The sequence below is a fragment of the Bombina bombina genome, chromosome 5, assembly GCF_027579735.1.
Source record: "Bombina bombina isolate aBomBom1 chromosome 5, aBomBom1.pri, whole genome shotgun sequence".
In the NCBI taxonomy this organism is placed as follows: Eukaryota; Metazoa; Chordata; class Amphibia; order Anura; family Bombinatoridae; genus Bombina; species Bombina bombina.
The window spans coordinates 862,055,380-862,079,239 of record NC_069503.1 but is presented as its reverse complement, the minus strand read 5'-3'; positions in this window follow the sequence as shown (position 1 = coordinate 862,079,239).

Sequence of the window (23,860 nt, the reverse complement as noted above, 5' to 3'; positions counted from 1 at the left end):
TAACCCCTAAACTGCCACTCACGGACCCCGCCGCCAACTATATTAAACTTATTAACCCCTAATCTGCCCCCCTACACCGTCGCCACCTATAATAAATTTATTAACCTCTATTCTGCCCCCCTATACCGCCGCCACTATAATAAAATTATTAACCCCTAAACCTAAGTCTAACCCTAACACCCCCTAACTTAAATATTAATTAAATACATCTAAATATTATAACTCTTATTAACTAAATTAATCCTATTTAAAACTAAATACCTACCTTTAAAATAAACCCTAATATAGCTACAATATAAATAATTATATTGTAGATATCTCAGGATTTATTTTTATTTTACAGGCAACTTTCAATTTATTTTAACTAGGTACAATAGCTATTAAACAGTTATTAACTATTTAATAGCTACCTAGATAAAATAAAGAGAAATTTACCTGTAAAATAAAAACTAACCTAAGTTACAATTACACCTAACACTACACTATACTTAAATAAATTATTCCTATTTAAAACTAAATACTTACCTGTAAAATAAACCCTATGATAGCTACAATGTAATTAATCATTACATTGTAGCTATTTTAGGATTTATATTTATTTTACAGGTAACTTTGTATTTATTTTAGCTAGTTAGAATAGTTATTAAATAGTTATTAACAATTTAATAACTACCTAGCTAAAAGAAATACAAAATTACCTGTAAAATAAATCCTAACCTAAATTACAATTTAACCTAACACTACACTATCATTAAATTAATTAAACAAAATTAGCTACAAATAACTACAATTAAATAAACTAACTAAAGTACAAAAAATAAAAAAAACTAAGTTGCAAAAAATAAAAAAAAAATAAGTTAAACATTTCAAAAATATTACAACAATTTTAAGCTACTTACACCTAATCTAAGCCCCCTAATAAAATAAAGCCCCCCAAAATAAAAAAAATGCCCTACCCTATTCTACATTAAAAAGTTAACAGCTCTATTACCTTACCAGCCCTTAAAAGGGCCTTTTGCGGGGCATGCCCCAAAGAAAACAGCTCTTTTGACTGTAAAATAAAAATACAACCCCCCCCAACATTAAAACCCACCACCCACACACCCCTACTCTAACCCAAACCCCCCTTAAATAAACCTAACACTACCCCCCTGAAGATCATCCTTCCTTTAGCCGTCTTCAGCCAGCTGACCACCGATGGAACAGAAGAGGACATCCGCAGCGGCCGAAGTCTTCATCCAAGGGGCGCAGAAGAAGTCTTCCATCCGATTGAAGTCATCATCCAGGCGGCGTCTTCAATCTTCATCCATCCGGAGCAGAGCGGATCCATCTTCAGACAAGCCGACACGGAGCCATCCTCTTCTAACGACGGACAAATGACGAATGACGGTTCCTTTAAGTGACGTCATCCAAGATGGCGTCCCTCAAATTCCGATTGGCTGATAGGATTCTATCAGCCAATCTGAATTAAGGTAGGAAAATCTGATTGGCTGATTTAATCAGCCAATCAGATTGAGCTCGCATTCTATTGGCTGTTCCGATCAGCCAATAGAATACAAGCTCAATCTGATTGGCTGATTGAAGTTCAATCCGATTGGCTGATTGAAGTTCAATCTGATTGCCTGATCCAATCAGATTGATTAAATCAGCCAATCAGATTTTTCCTACCTTAATTCCGATTGGCTGATAAAATCCTATCAGCCAATCGGAATTCGAGGGACGCCATCTTGGACGTCACTTAAAGGAACCGTCATTCGTCATTAGTCCGTCGGTAGAAGAGGATGGCTCCATGGCGGCTCGTCTGAAGATGGATCGGATCCGCTCCGGATGGATGAAGATTGAAGACGTCGCCTGGATGATGACTTCAATTGGATGGAAGACTTCTTCAGCGCCCCTTGGATGATGACTTCAATCGGATGGAAGACTTCTTCAGCGCCCCTTGGATGAAGACTTCGGCCGCTGCGGATGTCCTCTTCTGTTCCATTGGTGGTTGGCTGGCGGAAGATGGATAAAGGTAGGATGATCTTCAGGGGGGGTAGTGTTAGGTTTATTTAAGGGGGTTTGGGTTAGAGTAGGGGTCTGTGGGTGGTGGGTTTTAATGTTGGTGGGTTGTATTTTTATTTTACAGGCAAAAGAGCTGATTTCTTTGGGGCATGCCCAGTAAAAGTCCCTTTTAAGGGCTGGTAAGGTAATAGAGCTGGTAAATTTTTAATGTAGAATAGGGTAGGGCATTTGTTTATTTTGGGGGGCTTTGTTATTTTATTAGGGGGCTTATATTAGGTGTAAGTAGCTTAAAATTGTTGTAATATTTTTAAAATGTTTGTAACTTATTTTTTTTATTTTTTGTAACTTAGTTTTTTTATTTTTTGTACTTTAGTTAGTTTATTTAATTGTAGTTATTTGTAGCTAATTTATTTAATTAATTTAATGATAGTGTAGTGTTAGGTTTAATTGTAACTTAGGTTAGGATTTATTTTACAGGTAATTTTGTATTTCTTTTAGCTAGGTAGTTATTAAATAGTTAACCAAAGGAGGTAGTGAATGCCAATAAGATAGATACATTTAAAAATAATATGGATAAATTTCTGTATATAAACAAAATTCATGGATATGATTGCTAGTATTAAATGGGTCACATTTTAATGGGGTTATTTAAGCTTAACTGGAGCTTTTTGAAAGTATTTTAGATTTGTATAGGTTGAACTCGATTGACTTCAGTCTTTTTTCAACCTTATCTACTATGTTACTATGTTACTAGCTAAAATAAATACAAAGTTACCTGTAAAATAAATATAAATCCTAAAATAGCTACAATGTAATTATTAATTACATTGTAGCTATCTTAGGCCTAGATTTAGAGTTTGGCGTTAGCCGTGAAAACCAGCGTTAGAGGCTCCTAACGCTGGTTTTAGGCTACCGCCGGTATTTGGAGTCACTCAAAATAGGGTCTAACGCTCACTTTTCAGCCGCGACTTTTCCATACCGCAGATCCCCTTACGTCAATTGCGTATCCTATCTTTTCAATGGGATCTTTCTAACTCCGGTATTTAGAGTCGTGTCTGAAGTGAGCGTTAGACATCTAACGACAAAACTCCAGCCGCAGGAAAAAAGTCAGTAGTTAAGAGCTTTCTGGGCTAACCCCGGTTTATAAAGCTCTTAACTACTGTACTCTAAAGTACACTAACACCCATAAACTACCTATGTACCCCTAAACCGAGGTCCCCCCACATCGCCGACATTCGAATAAATTTTTTTAACCCCTAATCTGCCGACCGCCACCTACGTTATCCTTATGTACCCCTAATCTGCTGCCCCTAACACCGCTGACCCCTATATTATATTTATTAACCCCTAATCTGCCCCCCACAACGTCGCCTCCACCTGCCTACACTTATTAACCCCTAATCTGCCGACCGCAAAGCGCCGCCACCTACGTTATCCTTATGTACTCCTAATCTGCTGCCCCTAACACAGCCGACCCCTATATTATATTTATTAACCCCTAATCTGCCCCCCACAACGTTGCCTCCACCTGCCTACACTTATTAACCCCTAATCTGCCGACCACAAAGCGCCGCCACCTACGTTATCCTTATGTACCCCTAATCTGCTGCCCCTAACACCGCCGACCCCTATATTATATTTATTAACCCCTAATCTGCCCCCCACAACGTCTCCTCCACCTGCCTACACTTATTAACCCCTAATCTGCCGAGCGGACCTGAGCGCTCCTATAATAAAGTTATTAACACCTAATCCGCCTCACTAACCCTATAATAAATAGTATTAACCCCTAATCTGCCCTCCCTAACATCGCCGACACCTAACTTCAATTATTAACCCCTAATCTGCCGACCGGAGCTCACCGCTATTCTAATAAATGGATTAACCCCTAAAGCTAAGTCTAACCCTAACACTAACACCCCCCTAAGTTAAATATAATTTTAATCTAACGAAATTAATTAACTCTTATTAAATAAATTATTCCTATTTAAAGCTAAATACTTACCTGTAAAATAAATCCTAATATAGCTACAATATAAATTATAATTATATTGTAGCTATTTTAGGATTAATATTTATTTTACAGGTAACTTTGTATTTATTTTAAACAGGTACAATAGCTATTAAATAGTTAAGAACTATTTAATAGCTAAAATAGTTAAAATAATTACAAATTTACCTGTAAAATAAATCCTAACCTAAGTTACAATTAAAACTAACACTATACTATCAATAAATTAATTAAATAAAATACCTACAATTACCTACAATTAACCTAACACTACACTATCAATAAATTAATTAAATAAACTACCTACAATTAACCTAACACTACACTATCAATAAATTAATTAAATAAACTACCTACAATTAACCTAACACTACACTATCAATACATTAATTAAATACAATTCCTACAAATAAATACAAATAAATAAACTTGCTAAAGTACAAAAAATAAAAAAGAACTAAGTTACAAAAAATAAAAAAATATCTACAAACATAAGAAAAATATTACAACAATTTTAAACTAATTACACCTACTCTAAGCCCCCTAATAAAACAACAAAGCCCCCCAAAATAAAAAATGCCCTACCCTATTCTAAATTACTAAAGTTAAAAGCTCTTTTACCTTACCAGCCCTGAACAGGGCCCTTTGCGGGGCATGCCCCAAGAAGTTCAGCTCTTTTGCCTGTAAAAAAAAAACATACAATACCCCCCCCCAACATTACAACCCACCACCCACATACCCCTAATCTAACCCAAACCCCCCTTAAATAAACCTAACACTAAGCCCCTGAAGATCATCCTACCTTGTCTTCACCTCACCAGGTATCACCGATCCATCCTGGCTCCAAAATCTTCATCCAACCCAAGCGGGGGTTGGCGATCCATCATCCGGTGCCTGAAGAGGTCCAGAAGAGGCTCCAAAGTCTTCATCCTATCCGGGAAGAAGAGGCGATCCGGACCGGCAACCATCTTGATCCAAGCGGCATCTTCTATCTTCATCCGATGACGACCGGCTCCATCCTGAAGATCTCCACCGCGGACCCATCTTCTTCCGGCGATGTCCAACTGCAGAATGACGGTTCCTTTAAGGGACGTCATCCAAGATGGCGTCCCTCGACTTCCGATTGGCTGATAGGATTCTATCAGCCAATCGGAATTAAGGTAGGAATATTCTGATTGGCTGATGGAATCAGCCAATCAGAATCAAGTTCAATCCGATTGGCTGATCCAATCAGCCAATCAGATTGAGCTCGCATTCTATTTGCTGTTCCTATCAGCCAATAGAATGTGAGCTCAATCTGATTGGCTGATTGGATCAGCCAATCGGATTGAACTTGATTCTGATTGGCTGATTCCATCAGCCAATCAGAATATTCCTACCTTAATTCCAATTGGCAGATAGAATCCTATCAGCCAATCGGAAGTCGAGGGACGCCATCTTGGATGACGTCCCTTAAAGGAACCGTCATTCTGCAGTTGGACGTCGCCGGAAGAAGATGGGTTCGCGGTGGAGGTCTTCAGGATGGAGCCGGTCGTCATCGGATGAAGATAGAAGATGCCGCTTGGATCAAGATGGTTGCCGGTCCGGATCGCCTCTTCTTCCCGGATAGGATGAAGACTTTGGAGCCTCTTCTGGACCTCTTCAGGCACCGGATGATGGATCGCCAACCCCCGCTTGGGTTGGATGAAGATTTTGGAGCCAGGACGGATCGGTGATACCTGGTGAGGTGAAGACAAGGTAGGATGATCTTCAGGGGCTTAGTGTTAGGTTTATTTAAGGGGGGTTTGGGTTAGATTAGGGGTATGTGGGTGGTGGGTTGTAATGTTGGGGGGGGGTATTGTATGTTTTTTTTTTACAGGCAAAAGAGCTGAACTTCTTGGGGCATGCCCCACAAAGGGCCCTGTTCAGGGCTGGTAAGTTAAAAGAGCTTTTAACTTTAGTAATTTAGAATAGGGTAGGGCATTTTTTATTTTGGGGGGCTTTGTTGTTTTATTAGGGGGCTTAGAGTAGGTGTAATTAGTTTAAAATTGTTGTAATATTTTTCTTATGTTTGTAGATATTTTTTTATTTTTTGTAACTTAGTTCTTTTTTATTTTTTGTACTTTAGCAAGTTTATTTATTTGTATTTATTTGTAGGAATTTTATTAATTAATTTATTGATAGTGTAGTGTTAGGTTTATTGTAGGTAGTTTATTTAATTAATTTATTGATAGTGTAGTGTTAGGTTAATTGTAGGTAATTGTAGGTATTTTATTTAATTAATTTATTGATAGTATAGTGTTAGTTTTAATTGTAACTTAGGTTAGGATTTATTTTACAGGTAAATTTTTAATTATTTTAACTATTTTAGCTATTAAATAGTTCTTAACTATTTAATAGCTATTGTACCTGGTTAAAATAAATACAAAGTTACCTGTAAAATAAATATTAATCCTAAAATAGCTACAATATAATTATAATTTATATTGTAGCTATATTAGGATTTATTTTACAGGTAAGTATTTAGCTTTAAATAGGAATAATTTATTTAATAAGAGTTAATTTATTTAGTTAGATTTAAATTATATTTAACTTAAGGGGGTGTTAGTGTTAGGGTTAGATTTAGCTTTAGGGGTTAATCCATTTATTAGAATAGCGGTGAGCTCCGGTCGGCAGATTAGGGGTTAATAATTGAAGTTAGGTGTCGGCGATGTTAGGGAGGGCAGATTAGGGGTTAATACTATTTAATATAGGGTTAGTGAGGCGGATTAGGGGTTAATAACTTTATTATAGTAGCGCTCAGGTCCGGTCGGCAGATTAGGGGTTAATTATTGTAGGTAGGTGGAGGCGACGTTGTGGGGGGCAGATTACGGGTTAATAAATATAATATAGGGGTCGGCGATGTTAGGGAACCAGATTAGGGGTACATAGGGATAATGTAAGTAGCGGCGGTTTACGGAGCGGCAGATTAGGGGTTAAAAATAATATGCAGGGGTCAGCGATAGCGGGGGCGGCAGATTAGGGGTTAATAAGTGTAAGGTTAGGGGTGTTTAGACTCGGGGTACATGTTAGAGTGTTAAGTGCAGACGTAGGAAGGGTTACCGCATAGCAAACAATGGGGCTGCGTTAGGAGCTGAACGCGGCTTTTTTGCAGGTGTTAGTTTTTTTTTCAGCTCAAACAGCCCCATTGTTTCCTATGGGAGAATCGTGCACGAGCACGTTTTTGAGGCTGGCCGCGTCCGTAAGCAACTCTGGTATCGAGAGTTGAAGCTGCGTTAAAAATGCTCTACGCTCCTTTTTTGGAGCCTAACGCAGCCTTTATGTGGACTCTCAATACCAGAGTTATTTTTATGGTGCGGCCAGAAAAAAGCCGGCGTTAGTTTTTCGGGTCGTTACCAACAAAACTCCAAATCTAGGCCTTAGTGTTTATTTTACAGGTAAGTATTTAGTTTTAAATAGGAATAATTTATTTAATGATAGTGTAGTGTTAGGTGTAATTGTAACTTAGGTTAGTTTTTATTTTACAGGTAAATTTCTCTTTATTTTAACTAGGTAGCTATTAAATAGTTAATAACTATTTAATAGCTATTGTACCTAGTTAAAATAAATTGAAAGTTGCTTGTAAAATAAAAATAAATCCTAAGATAGCTACAATATAATTATTATTTATATTATAGCTATATTAGGGTTTATTTTAAAGGTATTTAGTTTTAAATATGATTAATTTAGTTAATAAGAGTTAAATATTAATTAAATACATCTAAATATTATAAGTTAGGGGGGTGTTAGGCTTAGGGTTAGACTTAGGTTTAGGGGTGAATAATTTTATTATAGTGGCAGCGGTGTAGGGGGGGCAGGATAGGGGTTAATAAATGTATTATAGGTGGTGGCGGTTTAGGGGGGGGCAGCATAGGGGTTAATAAATTTATTATAGTGGCGGCGGTGTAGGGGGGCAGGATAGGGGTTAATATGTATTATATAGTGGCGGCGGGGTCCGGGAGCGGCGGTTTAGGGGTTAACATATTTATTATAGTGGCGGCGGGGTCCGGGAGCGGCAGTTTAGGGGTTAACATATTTATTATAGTGGCGGCGGGGTCCGTGAGTGGCGGTTTAGGGGTTAATCGTTTATTAGAGTGGTGGTGGGCTCTGGGAGTGGCGGTTTAGGGGGTAATACATTTATTTAGTTGCGGCGGTGTAGGGGGGACAGATTAGGGGTGTTTAGACTCGGGGTACATGTTAGGGTGTTAGGTGTAGACATCTCCCATAGGAATCAATGGGATGTTGGGCAGCTGCGAACATGAACTTTCGCTATGGTCAGACTCCCATTGATTCCTATGGGATCCGCCGCCTCCAGGGCGGCGGATTGAAAACCAGGTACACTGGGCCGGAAAAGTGCCGAGCGTACCTGCTAGTTTTTTGATAACTAGCAAAAGTAGTCCGATTGTGCCAAACTTGTGTTCGGAACATCTGGAGTGACGTAAGAATCGATCTGTGTCGGACTGAGTCCGGCGGATCGAAGCTTACGTCACTAAATTCTACTTTTGCCGGTGTGTAGGGCTTGATAACTAAGGCGAATCAGCCTCGCCACAAATACGCTGTGGAATTCCAGCATATTTGAGGTTGACAGCTTGATAACCAGAGGCCATGGAGTCTTGTTTTTTTATTTACCTGTCAAAACTATATATATTTAAGTAGACAAGCGAAGGTATTGATCTTGGCCCATTTTGGTATATATTCATGCCACTATTTTCCTGCTAAATGCGATCAAATAAAAAAAAAATGTTTACTTTTTTTTTTAAAGAAGAAGAGAAAAATGAAATGAATAATAATATTTTGTTTTTTTTTGGGGGGGGGGGCATCATGGAATCTTGCATCTGGGCCCTGAGGTTTCTAGTTATGCCTCTGGGTAGGGCAGTCAGCTGGGTCTACAAAATTAGATGATTACTAAATCAAAGATAGTTTAAAAGGCCAATTGGAAAGTTAAATTATGGTCAGGTCAGGGTAACAAGTTAAAATAAACAGACAGTAAAATTTGTAGGAGGTTGAAGCTATACCATATGACAGCTATACATTTAAGAATAATAGCAAGTATTGATAAGGATTGAACATCATATGGCAATTGACAAGAGATTAGAAATAAGACATTTGCGATAACATTACAATAAATACAGGACTTATTTAACAGCCTATAAAAATATGCTCAATTCACATACATATCAAAAGAGAGAAAAGAGAAACACCAGAAAGCAGTGAATAGTGTTACAGATATACAGGGACTCTATTTACATACCTAAAAACAGAAGAGAGAGAATAGGGTTAGCTTGATGCAGTGTGCATTCCTTCAACAGATGTCAACAGGCAGTTTGTTGGCTTAATAAGCAGCACTGTGGTGAGTACTGAGTATAGTTCTTGTATAATTCTTATCTTAATTGACTTACTTACCAAATGCTCACTTAAGAAATGTGAACATATGCTATTATGAAATTGCCCACTGCCCAGGCAATGCACCCCCTGTCCCTAAAAGATGACAGACAAGGCAGCTGCTAAATACACATTTGCTATCCAGGTGGATTGTTAGATGCAAATTATAGACAAAACAGTGATAACTTTGGGAACGTAATCCAATTTGGCTTTGTACAGGATAAATAAAGGTTAAATCAATCAGGCACAAATCTACACAGTGACAGAATCTGAGGCCAGGAAAAAGACACTGTATTGAATAGGGTGCATATCTTCACAAATCTGAAGATTGTGTTTGTATTTTGGCACATATTCGGCTAGATTACGAGTTGTGCGCTATGCGTGAAAAGGCCTCCTAACCCTGCTTTTTCCCTACCGCTGCTATTACGAGTTTCCGTAATGCCACAAAAATATCCATCTCCGCTCAAATCATTAACGCAAACCCAGACCCAGTAGTTAATCATATACCGCTAACAAAAACATCCACAAATCACTTCAAAAACATTACACAAAGTACACTTACACTCATACAAACACTACACAATATTTATTTTTCAGATTTTACATTTTTATGTCAAAATAGAACGGATCAAAGTTACGAGATCTCGGGTGTTTGAAAGAAAAAAAACACACAAATCCATTTTACATTGACTTACATAGACAGACGGGAACATACACTCATATAGCTACATCTAACTACAAATATTATCACATACATACACAATGAGATACATACAAACAATAAACAGCACATTACCTACACAAAACAGATGTTTATTAGGAAATAAACACAATTTAGCTACTTTTTCACACAAGAACATGACGTCACTCACTTTATGCTCAAAACAAGTGTTGGATTTTATTTCTCAACAAATTTTTCTCCTCCATTGACTTCTATGGGGAAGACGTGCTCGTGCACGTGACAGGCAGATTTACCTAATGCACATAAAATGCGTAGACAAGAAAACTCGTAATACCAGCATTACAATTGTGAAACGAACTCATTCTTTCTTGCGTTAGTCCCGCTATGACAAATAGATCAAGAAATTACTATTTCCCTATGGACTTATGGCTTTTACTTGTGTGAAATTCACTACAACATCGAATTGTTATATAAATTTACATTACATCAACTACAAATCACCATCACCAATACGAAATCGGTTTGGAAAATTACATCATATTTAAACGGACAGAAAAATAATTTTTATATTTCATTATTCACAAACAGTAGACAATTGCAAACACGTCTCATTTACCTCTATTATAACATTTCATTATTCAATTCATATGCTTGCATGTACAGCATATCTACATAGGCTCAACACATGATCATTAATGGATGCACATACATGACTTTTGTCATTGACTCATATATGTGCATTGATATTCTGCAGGAAAAACACATATAAACAATGAACACATTTACATCATACAACTACATTGGAAGGTTGCTTAACATTAGATTCTCTCTATGAATCATGAAACAAAAAATATGGATTTAGTGTCCCTTTAACATCACGATTCACTCATAATATGCCTTTAGGAATTACGTACTATAAGAACTTATCATTAGAAAATATTACAGCTGTCACTTTTTTGGAAGAAACAACAATGCTATACTGCTTTATATAAGTCAGCATATGTGGGAGAGAATCACCATACATACGTATATGTACATAACACGCATCACACAACAACAAAGCACACATTTATATTTTTAATCAGCACACAAGAAGAATGTTTTAAAATACAACACAATGAAGATTTGCTAAATAGACAGGCAGGTTGCTATTATGATGACGTCATTATAAGCTTCAACCATACAGATTACAGCATTAGGACTGTACCGCCCCTTTCAGAAGTTTCTCACTCAATACTACAATATTACATATACGTAAACGAGAGTTTGGAAGATCTTCGATATTATTGCAATTTTAATGGGACATGTACAATATTGACATCTCGCAATTCACTTATATATACAATACTACAGATGTCAGCCGGAAGATCTTCATTGTTATTACGATTTCAATGGGAAGTGTACAATATTGACATCTCGCCAATCACTTATATATAGAAGATTACAGATATCAGCTGTTTCTTTATCGTTTAGAAACAATATTGCAGCAACATTGATCGATCAGATTCTATGCCAGGTCTATGCACATTATACACAAGAATGTTAGCGTGGACGTGTGCTTTTTACTATAATATTGCGTTTAATAAGTATTTATTATGCATATGAACAAAGATTACGAAGATGCACTGTATATGTTATATTTTACACTTTCACATTACGATTCATTGGGGGGGAAACAAAATTTCAGCAAACACCTAAAAAAACGCCCACTTTGAAAGCATTCGCGCCACTCACATACAATCAAGTGAATACAATCAGCATATTGTATGTATGTATTGAATGTGTTTGCGTGTAAATGTGTTAAGTATTCAGAAAATCCACTTGAACACTCACCCAAACAAACTCTCGCTCACTACTGCTCTCTCACTATCTCACACTACCACTAACTCACTATCTCACACAACCACTAACTCACTCTCTCACACTACCACTAACTAACTCACTCTCTCACACTACCACTAACTAACTCACTCTCTCACACTACCACTAACTAACTCACTCTCTCACACTACCACTAACTCACTCTCTCACACTACCACTAACTAACTCACTATCTCCCACTACCACTAACTAACTAACTCACTCACTAAATCTCACAATACCAATAACTCTCTAATCTCCAAAAATCCTCCAGCAACACAGTCAAGAAGCCATGCTTGTAGCGTGCTTATATACCCTATGTAAATGTTTAATTATGTACCGGTTTGCAAAGTAAAGGAGGTTCAGGTCTGCTTTGTTAGTACACAACTAATAAATAATTGTAAATAGGCTTACAAGTAGAGGTAGGTAACTTAAATCTGTGAAGGAAATTTTCCACTATTGCCCTAACTAAATCAAAGCTAAGTAGTTTTACTTTGTTAGTAATTAGTATGTGTGCAATGTGTATTAGTTGTGTGAATTTGCTCATGCTCATATTGAGTTAGTATTTGTGGAATGTGTATAATGCAAGGTATAAAGTATTATCTGTAAATGTAAATGGTGATTTGTGATGGTGTCGTATTTGTGAAATGGTGTAAATGTTTCTTTGTACTAATGTTACATAATCTTGAATGTGAATAGTTTTGTTTGTGTATGAGTGTGGAAATCTTTTTTCGTGTTTTGTTCCGTGTTCCAAGATCGTAAGATATTTTTGTATTCCTCGTTTAGTGTAAATTATTATTATTATTATTGGTTATTTGTAGAGTGCCAACAGATTCCGCAGCGCTATTAACAAAGGCGGAGTACAAAAAAACAGTTATAGGGATCAAATGGGTAGAGGGCCCTGCCAAGAGTTGCACTGTTGTAGTCAGCTCTTGAGAAGGTGATCAACAAACAGCTGGACTCTTAAGCTTACATGCTAGGGGGGTTCAGGGGATAGCAATGGAGGAGAGGAACTGGTATAAAGTAAGGTTAGCATAGGTTGTATGCATCCCTGAACAGTAGAGTCTTTAGGGAGCACTTGAAGCTTTTAAAACTAGAAGAGAGTCTTGTGGAGCGAGGCAGAGAGTTCCACAAGATGGGAGCCAGTCTGGAGAAGTCCTGTAAATGGGAGTGTGATGAGGTGACAAAAGAGGAGGAGAATAGGAGGTCTTGAGCAGAGCGAAGGGGACGGGAGGGAGAGTATCTGGAGACAAGATCTGAGATATAGGGGGGAGCAGTGCAGTTGAGGGCTTTATATGTCAGAGTGAGAATTTTGTGTTTGATCCTAGAGGCAAGAGGAAGCCAGTGAAGGGATTGGCAGAGAGGAGCAGCAGATGAAGAGCGACGTGTAAGGAAGATGAGTCTGGCAGAGGCATTCATTAAGGATTGTAAAGGAGCTAGACGGTAGGTGGGGAGACCAGAGAGGACAGAGTTGCAGTAATCGAGGCGGGAGAGGATGAGAGAGTGGATTAAAATCTTAGTTGTGTCCTGTGTAAGGAAGTGTCTAATTTTAGAGATGTTTTTAAGGTGGAAGCGGCAGGCTTTAGCCAAAGACTGAATGTGAGGAGTGAAAGAAAGATCTGAGTCAAATGTGACCCCGAGACATCGGGCATGCGGGGTAGGGGTAATGATGGAGTTGTCGACAGTTATAGAGAGATTGGGGGTAGAGAGTTTTGAAGAAGGGGGGAAAATAAGGAGCTCAGTTTTGGAGAGATTTAGCTTGAGGTAGTGAGAGGACATCCAGTTGGAGATGTGAGAAAGACAGTTAGTGACACGGGTTAGCGAGGAAGGAGAAAGGTCTGGTGCAGAGAAGTAGATTTGGGTGTCGTCAGCATACAAATGATATTGTAAACCATGGGACTTTATTAGGGAACCTAGTGATGACGTGTAGATTGAGAAGAGAAGGGGACCGAGGACAGAGCCTTGCAGTACTCTGACAGAAAGTGGTGATGGGGCAGAGGAGGCCCCAGAGAAGGCTACACTAAAGGTACGGTTTGACAGGTAGGAAGAGAGCCACGAGAGGGCTGTGTCACATATGCCTAAGGATTGGAGGGTTTGGAGCAAGAGAGGGTGGTCAACAGTGTCAAAGGCTGCGGACAGATCAAGGAGAATAAGCAGAGAGAAGTGGCCTTTTTATTTTGCTGTAAGTAGGTCGTTGGTAACCTTAACAATTGCTGTTTCTGTGGAGTGATGGGGATAAAATCGAGATTGCAATGGGTCAAGGAGGGAGTTTATTGTAAGGAAATGGGAAAGGCGTGCAAAAGCTAGTTTTTTTAGAAGTTTTGATGCAAGAGGGAGGAGGGAAATAGGGCGGTAGTTGGATGGGGAGGTAGGATCAAGGGAAGGTTTTTTGAGGATAGGTGTGACCAGTGCATGTTTCAGCGATGAGGGAAATATACCGGTGCTGAAGGAGAGGTTGAAAGTGTGTGTGAGTATAGGGGTAAGGGTGGCAGAGAGGGAGGGGAGTAGCTGTGAGGGGATAGGGTCAAGGGGACAGGTAGTGAGGTGAGAGCGCAGTATAAGTGCCGAAACTTCTTCCTCAGTAACAGGGGAGAATGAGCTAAGTTTATGTGGGTTGTGGTTGATTGAGAGCATTTGAGGGGGTGAGAGAATGGAATTATGTTGAGAGCTGATTTCATTTCTGATGGAGTTGATTTTGTTATTGAAGTGGTTGGCAAAGTCTTGAGCTGACAGAGAAGTTGTATTAGGAGGTGGGGGAGGGCGGAGAAGAGTATTGAAAGTGGAGAACAAACGTTTTGGGTTTGAAGAAAGATTAGAGATAAGAGTAGAGAAGTAGTGTTGCTTATGGAAATTAAGGGCAGAGTAGTAGGTGTTCAAGATAAATTTGTAGTGTTGAAAATCAGCTGAACTCCTAGATTTTCTCCAGTGCCGCTCAGCAGTACGGGAACATCTGCGTAGGTATCATGTCAGAGGAGTATGCCAGGGCTGAGGATGAGTGTTTGATTTCCGAGCTATGGTAAGAGGGGCGAGATTGTCAAGGATGGATGTAAGGGTGGAATTATAGTGGCAGATAGATTGGTCAGGGCATGAGAAGGAGGAGAAGGATGAGAGGAGAGGTTTGATGGAATTAGAAAGCTGTTGTTGATCTAATGACGTAATGCTTCTGTGAAGTTTGGTGTGAGGAGCAGAAGGAGGGAGAGTTGTAGGGAGGGATGATATGTTGCAAGTAAGGAGATGGTGGTCAGAAAGAGGAAAGGGGGAGTTTGTGAAGTTTGAGAGGGTGCATCGATAGCTAAAGATCAGGTCAAGGGAGTGACCATCTTTGTGAGTGGGAGAATCAGTCCATTGTGACAAACCAAAAGAGGAAGTGAGTTGCAGAAGTTGTTTTGCAGAGGAGGCAGTGGGATTGTCAAGAGGGATTTTTAAGTCACCAAGAATGAGGGAAGGGGTGTCTGAGGAAAGGAAATAAGGTAGCCATGCAGCCAAGTGATCTAGAAATTGAGTTGAGTTGAGGAGCCAGGAGGACGGTATATGATTGTGACACGTATAGAAAGAGGAGAGAATAAGTGAATCATGTGGGTTTCGAATGAGGAAAATGTGAAGGAAGAGATGGGATGTATTTGTTGAAAGGTGCAACGAGAGGAAAGTAAAATACCTACACCACCTCCTTGTCTATTACCAGACCTAGGAGTGTGGCTGAAGTGGAGACCCCCATGTGACAGAGCAGCAGTGGATGCTGTTTCTAGGGGAGAGAGCCAGGTTTCTGTTAGGGCCAGAAGGTTGAGGGAGCGGGAGATAAAGAGGTCATGTATAGAAGTGAGTTTGTTGCAATCAGAGCGAGAGTTCCAAAGTGCACAAGTGAAAGGGGAAGTGGCTTTTGATTCAAGAGGAATGGCTAGGCAGTTGTTGGGGACCAGGATTAGGGGAGATGTTGCCAGCATTTAGTAGAAGCAAGAGGGAGAGTGACATAAGATGAGATACAGATTTGCAGTAGTGAGACTACTTTTGAGACAAGGTGCAGGGGGGAGAGAGAGTGTTTAGGAATAGGTAAAGTTCATGAGTACAAAAGTAATGTGAGTTTAAGAGAGATGGGCTAATGAACAGTGCAGGTGGAGAGGGAGAAGGAGTAATTGAATAATGTAGTTTGTTATAGAGACAAAAGGCAGCAAAAAGGAATAAGAAGATATTAGGCATTTTTACAAAAGAGGGAACCAGTTAAACACATAAGACACAGTATTACAGTAGCAATCGCATTTGAAAACAGTAAGGTATATCAAACATAATATTACAAAAGTACTTGCCTTGTGTCTTGCCCCTTGCCCAATCCTTGTTCAATTCTTGTATAATTCTATTGCTATATTGCTAGTGAATCACTTATAAAATGTTCACTTTGAAAATGTGAACATATGTTGTTATAGCAATGCATATAACTGTGCAATGCACATCTCAGACTGGTGTGAAATATATGCAGGGAGGGCAGTCAGCTGAGTCCACTAAATTTAGTTGATTGCTAATCAAAGACAATTGGAAAGGCCAATTGGAAAGTTAGATTCTGGTCTGGTCAGGGTGAGATGTTAAGTAAATAGACAATAAAATTTGGGGGAGGTTAAAACTATGGAATAAGACAGCTATACATTTTAGAATAATAGCAAGTATTGATAAGGATTGAACATCACATGTCAGTTAAATGAACATTAGAAATAACACATTGGATAACAGTACAAAAGATGTAGGACTAAATTAACAAACTAAAATCATTTGCTCTATGTAAATATTCATGTACCCGAAGAGAGTTACAGGAGAGTAAAAAACACCAGAGAGCAGTGAATAGTTGCAGATTGACAGGGTCTCTATTCACGTACCAGAAGAGAGTTACAGGAGAGTAAAAAACACCAGAGAGCAGTGAATAGTTGCAGATTGACAGGATCTCTATTCACGTACCAGAAGAGAGTTACAGGAGAGTAAAAAACACCAGAGAGCAGTGAATAGTTGCAGATTGACAGGGTCTCTATTCACGTACCAGAAGAGAGTTACAGGAGAGTAAAAAACACCAGCGAGCAGTGAATAGTTGCAGATTGACAGGGTCTCTATTCACGTACCAGAAGAGAGTTACAGGAGAGTAAAAAACACCAGAGAGCAGTGAATAGTTGCAGATTGACAGGGTCTCTATTCACGTACCTAAAAGCAGAGGAGAGAGAATAGGGTTAGCTTGATGCAGTGTGCAATTTTTCAGCAAATGTCAATAGGCAGCATGTTGTCTTAATAAGCAGCACTGTGCTGAGTAGTGAGCGCAGTTCTTGTATAATTCTATTGCTATATTGCTAGTGAATCACTTATAAAATGTACACTTTGAAAATGTGAACATATGTTGTTATAGCAATTCACATCACTGTGCAATGCACATCTCAGACTGGTGTGTAAATGTTGTTTGTTGTTTATTCTTTTTCTTTTCTGATTGTGAATGTGTAATGCGTATGTGCTATGTTGCGTGATTGTTGTTTGTACATTTGAGCTGTGTTTTTGTTGTGCATTATGTGGTATACGTAATATGACAGCAGTGCGTATTTCTCACGAGATTGAGTGTTAGCTGAAAAATCTGTGCTTGTTGAATTTATCATTGATCTCTATGGGAGAATGTTTAACGCTGCCATTATTATGCGTAAAAAATAAACACAGTAGTTGTGTTACAGCAACGCATTACGAGGTTCCTTGGAGACTCGTAATACCTACATTACAAAAAGTGCGCAATAGAAATAAAGTACACATAACTAACGCACCCCTCCTAATGCACAACTCGTAATCTAGCCTATTGTATTTTATATTACATAACAGCAGAATTAAATAAAAAAACAAGGTAAATCTTACATAGAAAGCGCCGGTATGGCATTCAATACAAGCTAACATTAATTCCTCTATTGAAAAACAGCTTTTAAAGGATTCATTATGACTAAGAAGGTCACCAATACAAAAGGAGCAGCAAAATAACTATGTGATGCTATTATCATCTATGCAGGTAGTCTTCTCAATAAAGAGAGAAAGAGAAGAAAAAAAAAAAACACATGTTGAAGTCACAAATTAGAAGTCACAACTCAGAGTCAAAGAGTATAGAGGGAGGGGCTGATGAGTACAAGCAAATGGTCTTTCCATAAGTTTGTTCAATTAATAAATTGGAGATTTAATTTAGGCAGGCTCTATTTCTTTGTTTAATCTATAAGGAGTAAGGGATTTACAGGGTTTCCAGACTAAGTAAAAGGTGTCCATCAGCTGCTTGGACCTAAAGACATGTTCTTGCATTATCTTAATATAATTTATACAATCCACTACACCCTGCCATCTAGGGGGTTTACTTTTTTCCTGTTCCTAGCTATCAGAAGTTTGATAGAAATCAAGATATAGACTAGTTAATACTTTTTGAGTTTAGGTAGCCTTCTAACATCTAAGTGTAAAAGCACTGTGCCTGGATGTGATATCTTAGGGAGGTCTAGGCTTGCACAGAGTTGTTGAGCTTTTGTCCACCAAAACATGAAGACCACCAAACATGAAGGGGGCTTCCCAGCTCTCCACATCCCCTCTGGCATTTGGTGGAGTAAGCAGGATACATTTTCTGTACCATCTGGTCAATAGTTTATAATATAGTTCATATATCCTCACACAATGTAGTGCAGACTTAGGGCCAGATTCTGAGTGGAGTGCAAAATTGTGTGCTGGTATATTAAGTGGCCCGCAATGTGAACACAACCTTGTGTTCGCATTGCATGGAAGCCCTGCACTCAATAGAGTGTGCTTCCATAGGCTCCAATGGGATCCTTGTTCTCATGCCGTGAGACACGGCATGAGCACTAGCGCAGTAAAGGGGGTAAGTCGTGCAGCAATGGGCAGCAGTTTTAAAAATATATATAAAAAATATAGACATATATATTTATGTGTTAATATGTGTATATACACATATTAACGCATAAATACATATGTATATAAGCATATACATATATATTTACAGGGAACACACAGTTACTATAGACCACAATGTAAAGGAACTTTTCAGTGCCGTTTTTTTTTTTTTTCTAACACCCCAGACCCTCCAACTTTAACCCCTTAAAACTGCTTTTTTATAAATAAAAAATAAAAAAATAATATTCTTTATTTTTGGGTAGGGTGACCATATTGCTGCTTTAAAAAGGGGCACATATGAAAAATACATATGTCAGGGCTGTTTAAAGAAATAATTTGAATAATATTCCATTATAAGAACCCTGTCATATGTATTTTTTATATGTGTCCCTTTTTAAATCGGTAATATGGTCACCCTATTTTGGGGGCAATTAGGGGTTATTATGAAAATTAACCAGAAATCTGACATCTGATTAATTTTTGAAACGCTAATTGCTACCACAAGCTCATGGTAGCAAAAACCAGTCTCTTGTAATGGCTAGTTATTTATAGCGCACCCGCATTTGCGGATGCACAATAAATTAGCTCTCCACTTGTAATCTGGCCCTTAATCAGATGTATGGCCCTGGTTCATTGCTTAGGTGTGTACTCTGGTCTCCACTCCCCTTCCCACGCTTCAAGGTGCTTAGTTTTAAAAGCGACAGAGTCGCTCAAGAGACATTTATAGTGTTTGTATAATAGCTTATATATTTAGAGGTCTGTGGTCCACTGAGTCTCCCATAAACATAGACTACAGAGATCTACTGTGAAAAAACCCAAGCCTGCATCAGAGACCTAAGCCTGAGCAAATCCAACTGAAGTTTAAAGGGGATCTATATATTATTGAGTAAAGATGCTTGACTTTGTAATAGGTTATCAGAGTACAAATCCATGAACATGTGCATTTGGCAAGCAATAAATCAAGCCATTAATGGAATGGACTGAAGAAGGGTGCGGGGCAAACAAAAGGTTATGGCGAAGCTTAAACTAAAAAAATTTACAAAGTCTTATTAGAGATTGTAAGTTGCTTTGCACAATGTGGGGGGACCCATAATAGATCTTCAAGTGTAACATAGACCTGCTCCAACTCTCTCCACTTAGTAGGGGATAAATTAGGACCCCGAGCTGAGATATGAGATATCATTGCTGCCTCGTGGTATTGTCTGACATTAGGGAGACTAATGCCTCCCATGTCAAAGGAGTTCTGAAGAATGCAAGCCCAGACACAGGGTCTCTTATAATCACACATGTAAGAGTTAAATGGTATTTGAAATATATGAAGAGGTTGGGACTGCAAAAGGTAAGTACCTAAAAATGTATGTCAATTGAGGTAAAATCATTATCATGACTGCTGCAACTCTTGCTAGCCAATAAATCTCTTCATATCTTTTGGATCTGAGCATAAGCCTGGTATACAGGGAGTGCAGAATTATTAGGCAAGTTGTATTTTTGAGGATTAATTTTATTATTGAACAACAACCATGTTCTCAATGAACCCAAAAAACTCATTAATATCAAAGCTGAATATCTTTGGAAGTAGTTTTTAGTTTGTTTTTAGTTTTAGCTATTTTAGGGGGATATCTGTGTGTGCAGGTGACTATTACTGTGCATAATTATTAGGCAACTTAACAAAAAACAAATATATACCCATTTCAATTATTTATTTTTACCAGTGAAACCAATATAACATCTCAACATTCACAAATATACATTTCTGACATTCAAAAACAAAACAAAAACAAATCAGTGACCAATATAGCCACCTTTCTTTGCAAGGACACTCAAAAGCCTGCCATCCATGGATTCTGTCAGTGTTTTGATCTGTTCACCATCAACATTGCGTGCAGCAGCAACCACAGCCTCCCAGACACTGTTCAGAGAGGTGTACTGTTTTCCCTCCTTGTAAATCTCACATTTGATGATGGACCACAGGTTCTCAATGGGGTTCAGATCAGGTGACCAAGGAGGCCATGTCATTAGATTTTCTTCTTTTATACCCTTTCTTGCCAGCCACGCTGTGGAGTACTTGGACGCGTGTGATGGAGCATTGTCCTGCATGAAAATCATGTTTTTCTTGAAGGATGCAGACTTCTTCCTGTACCACTGCTTGAAGAAGGTGTCTTCCAGAAACTGGCAGTAGGACTGGGAGTTGAGCTTGACTCCATCCTCAACCCGAAAAGGCCCCACAAGCTCATCTTTGATGATACCAGCCCAAACCAGTACTCCACCTCCACCTTGCTGGCGTCTGAGTCGGACTGGAGCTCTCTGCCCTTTACCAATCCAGCCACGGGCCCATCCATCTGGCCCATCAAGACTCACTCTCATTTCATCAGTCCATAAAACCTTAGAAAAATCAGTCTTGAGATATTTCTTGGCCCAGTCTTGACGTTTCAGCTTGTGTGTCTTGTTCAGTGGTGGTCGTCTTTCAGCCTTTCTTACCTTGGCCATGTCTCTGAGTATTGCACACCTTGTGCTTTTGGGCACTCCAGTGATGTTGCAGCTCTGAAATATGGCCAAACTGGTGGCAAGTGGCATCTTGGCAGCTGCACGCTTGACTTTTCTCAGTTCATGGGCAGTTATTTTGCGCCTTGGTTTTTCCACACGCTTCTTGCGACCCTGTTGACTATTTTGAATGAAACGCTTGATTGTTCGATGATCACGCTTCAGAAGCTTTGCAATTTTAAGAGTGCTGCATCCCTCTGCAAGATATCTCACTATTTTTGACTTTTCTGAGCCTGTCAAGTCCTTCTTTTGACCCATTTTGCCAAAGGAAAGGAAGTTGCCTAATAATTATGCACACCTGATATAGGGTGTTGATGTCATTAGACCACACCCCTTCTCATTACAGAGATGCACATCACCTAATATGCTTAATTGGTAGTAGGCTTTCGAGCCTATACAGCTTGGAGTAAGACAACATGCATAAAGAGGATGATGTGGTCAAAATACTCATTTGCCTAATAATTCTGCACTCCCTGTATAGTTATCACTAATAAATTTGAATTTTTCAAGAGAAAGAAATACTCCTAAATGGTGTATTCCCTTAGAAGACCACTGGAAGGAAAAATATTCTTGGAGTTTTTGCAACAATTCCTATTTCGTAGGCTTTAGTTTAACTAACATTTATTTTATAGTGGGATAGCATCCAAAAAAAACTCCAAAAGGGACATTACAGATTAACGTGCAGTCAAAGAATCTGTAAGGAAAACAGTGAAATTGTCAGCAAAAAGAGCTAGTTTTTGCTCAATGTCATGTATCAAAAGGCCTTACCAGAGTGAACAGGAGAGGGAAAAGGAACAACCCTGTTGCATGTAATTTTTGATGGAAATCTTAGGGGAGAAGAATCCCACTCCCTAAACTACAGCTGATAGGGTGGTTATAGAGGGATCTAATGGCAGTACTCAATAAATCAGAGATTCCAGAAGCTGTTAGAGTCTGGAACATACAGTTTTACCCAACCCTATCAAATGCCTTTTCTGAGTCTAGGGAAACCGAGTCAGCTTCTTCAATGAAAATATTTAGCATCTGATGTGTATCATCTGTACCATTTCTACCTGAGACAAATTCTACCTGATCAAGGTGAATAATAGACGTCAGGTAATGTCCTAATCTGGTGGCAAAAATATTCACATAGATTTTAACATCAACACATTTAAGGGAGATAGGTCTGTAGCTTTCACACAGGGAAGGTTATTTCCTTTCTTAGGGATGATGAAAATCTAAGTAGTATAAGGGATAAATCTATTACAAAAAGCTAGTAAAATGTGGTTGGAAAGCCATCAGGCCCTGGGGCTTTCTGGGCCTTCAAGGAGGCAATGTCATGTTTAACCTCTTCAATAGTGAAGGGATTAGTAAGATCAGATATAATCATCTGTCAAATTTGGTAGGTTGAGGCCTTCTAAAAATTCTGAATAATCAAGCAGTCAGCCTGCAGTACATTGGGTGAACACTCTCCTTCAATCTCCTTGGGACAATAAACTGCACCAGCAGATGTCCCAATGGTGGAAATACAATATTGCTGATTTCTTTGTCTAAGCTTCTTGTCAATAATTTGTCAGCCTTTATAATAGTACAATTATTTAAGTTTAAGGATATTGTCTTTTACCCTCAGTTCTTCTCTCTTAGCAATTTCTTCACAAATGTTGCCAATCTGCTTAGTTATCAAAGTTTTAAGAGCTATCTTATTTGCCATTTCTAATGTTCTGAGACCACCATATAATTTAGCCAGTGGGATCTTATGGCTTTTGCAAGATTGGGCCATTTCTTTAATAAATTATCCTCTAAAACAAGCTTTAAGCACAGCCCAAATCATTCAGCATGATATATTCCTGTATGACTTGAGTTCCAGGGCCTCTGGGTCAGATAAAAATTGTTCAAGGAGTCTCCAGGTCAATTGTCTTTAAGGTAGTTTTAGTAAGGACCAAGAGTTGAAAAATAGAGAGTCTATGTGTGAGTATAAATTATGGGGTATAGAGACGAAAGTAATATCCTTCTCAGTCGGGAAAAGACATCTCCACATGTCAAACAATTTATAATATAAGATCTGCTTCTGAAAGGCATTTGAGAGTGAGATTAAGCTCCAATCAACCTGACGGTTATCAGGAGTTTTTGGAGTTTTACACTAAAATTAAAATCGCCTCCAATTTACAAATAAATTCTCTCTTAAGTTGCTGAAGTTACGGTAATAATGTGTGTAGAAAGGTAATTTGATTGGAATTATTAGTATATACCGAGATGAGAGTACACAACACATCGTTAAAAATACATTCTATAAAGAGGAATTGATCTTCACAGTCACTTTTAATATTGTCAACCTCACTTTTTATTACTCTGTGAACTAGAATTGAAACCCCAGCACTCCTGCTAATAGGTTTCCCTCAGAAAGGCAAGGCTAACATTGTGAGTTTGCAAGTGGCGAAGCAAGAGACTATATTTTATAGGGGAGTTTAAGCCCTGGGTATTCAATGTGGCAATTT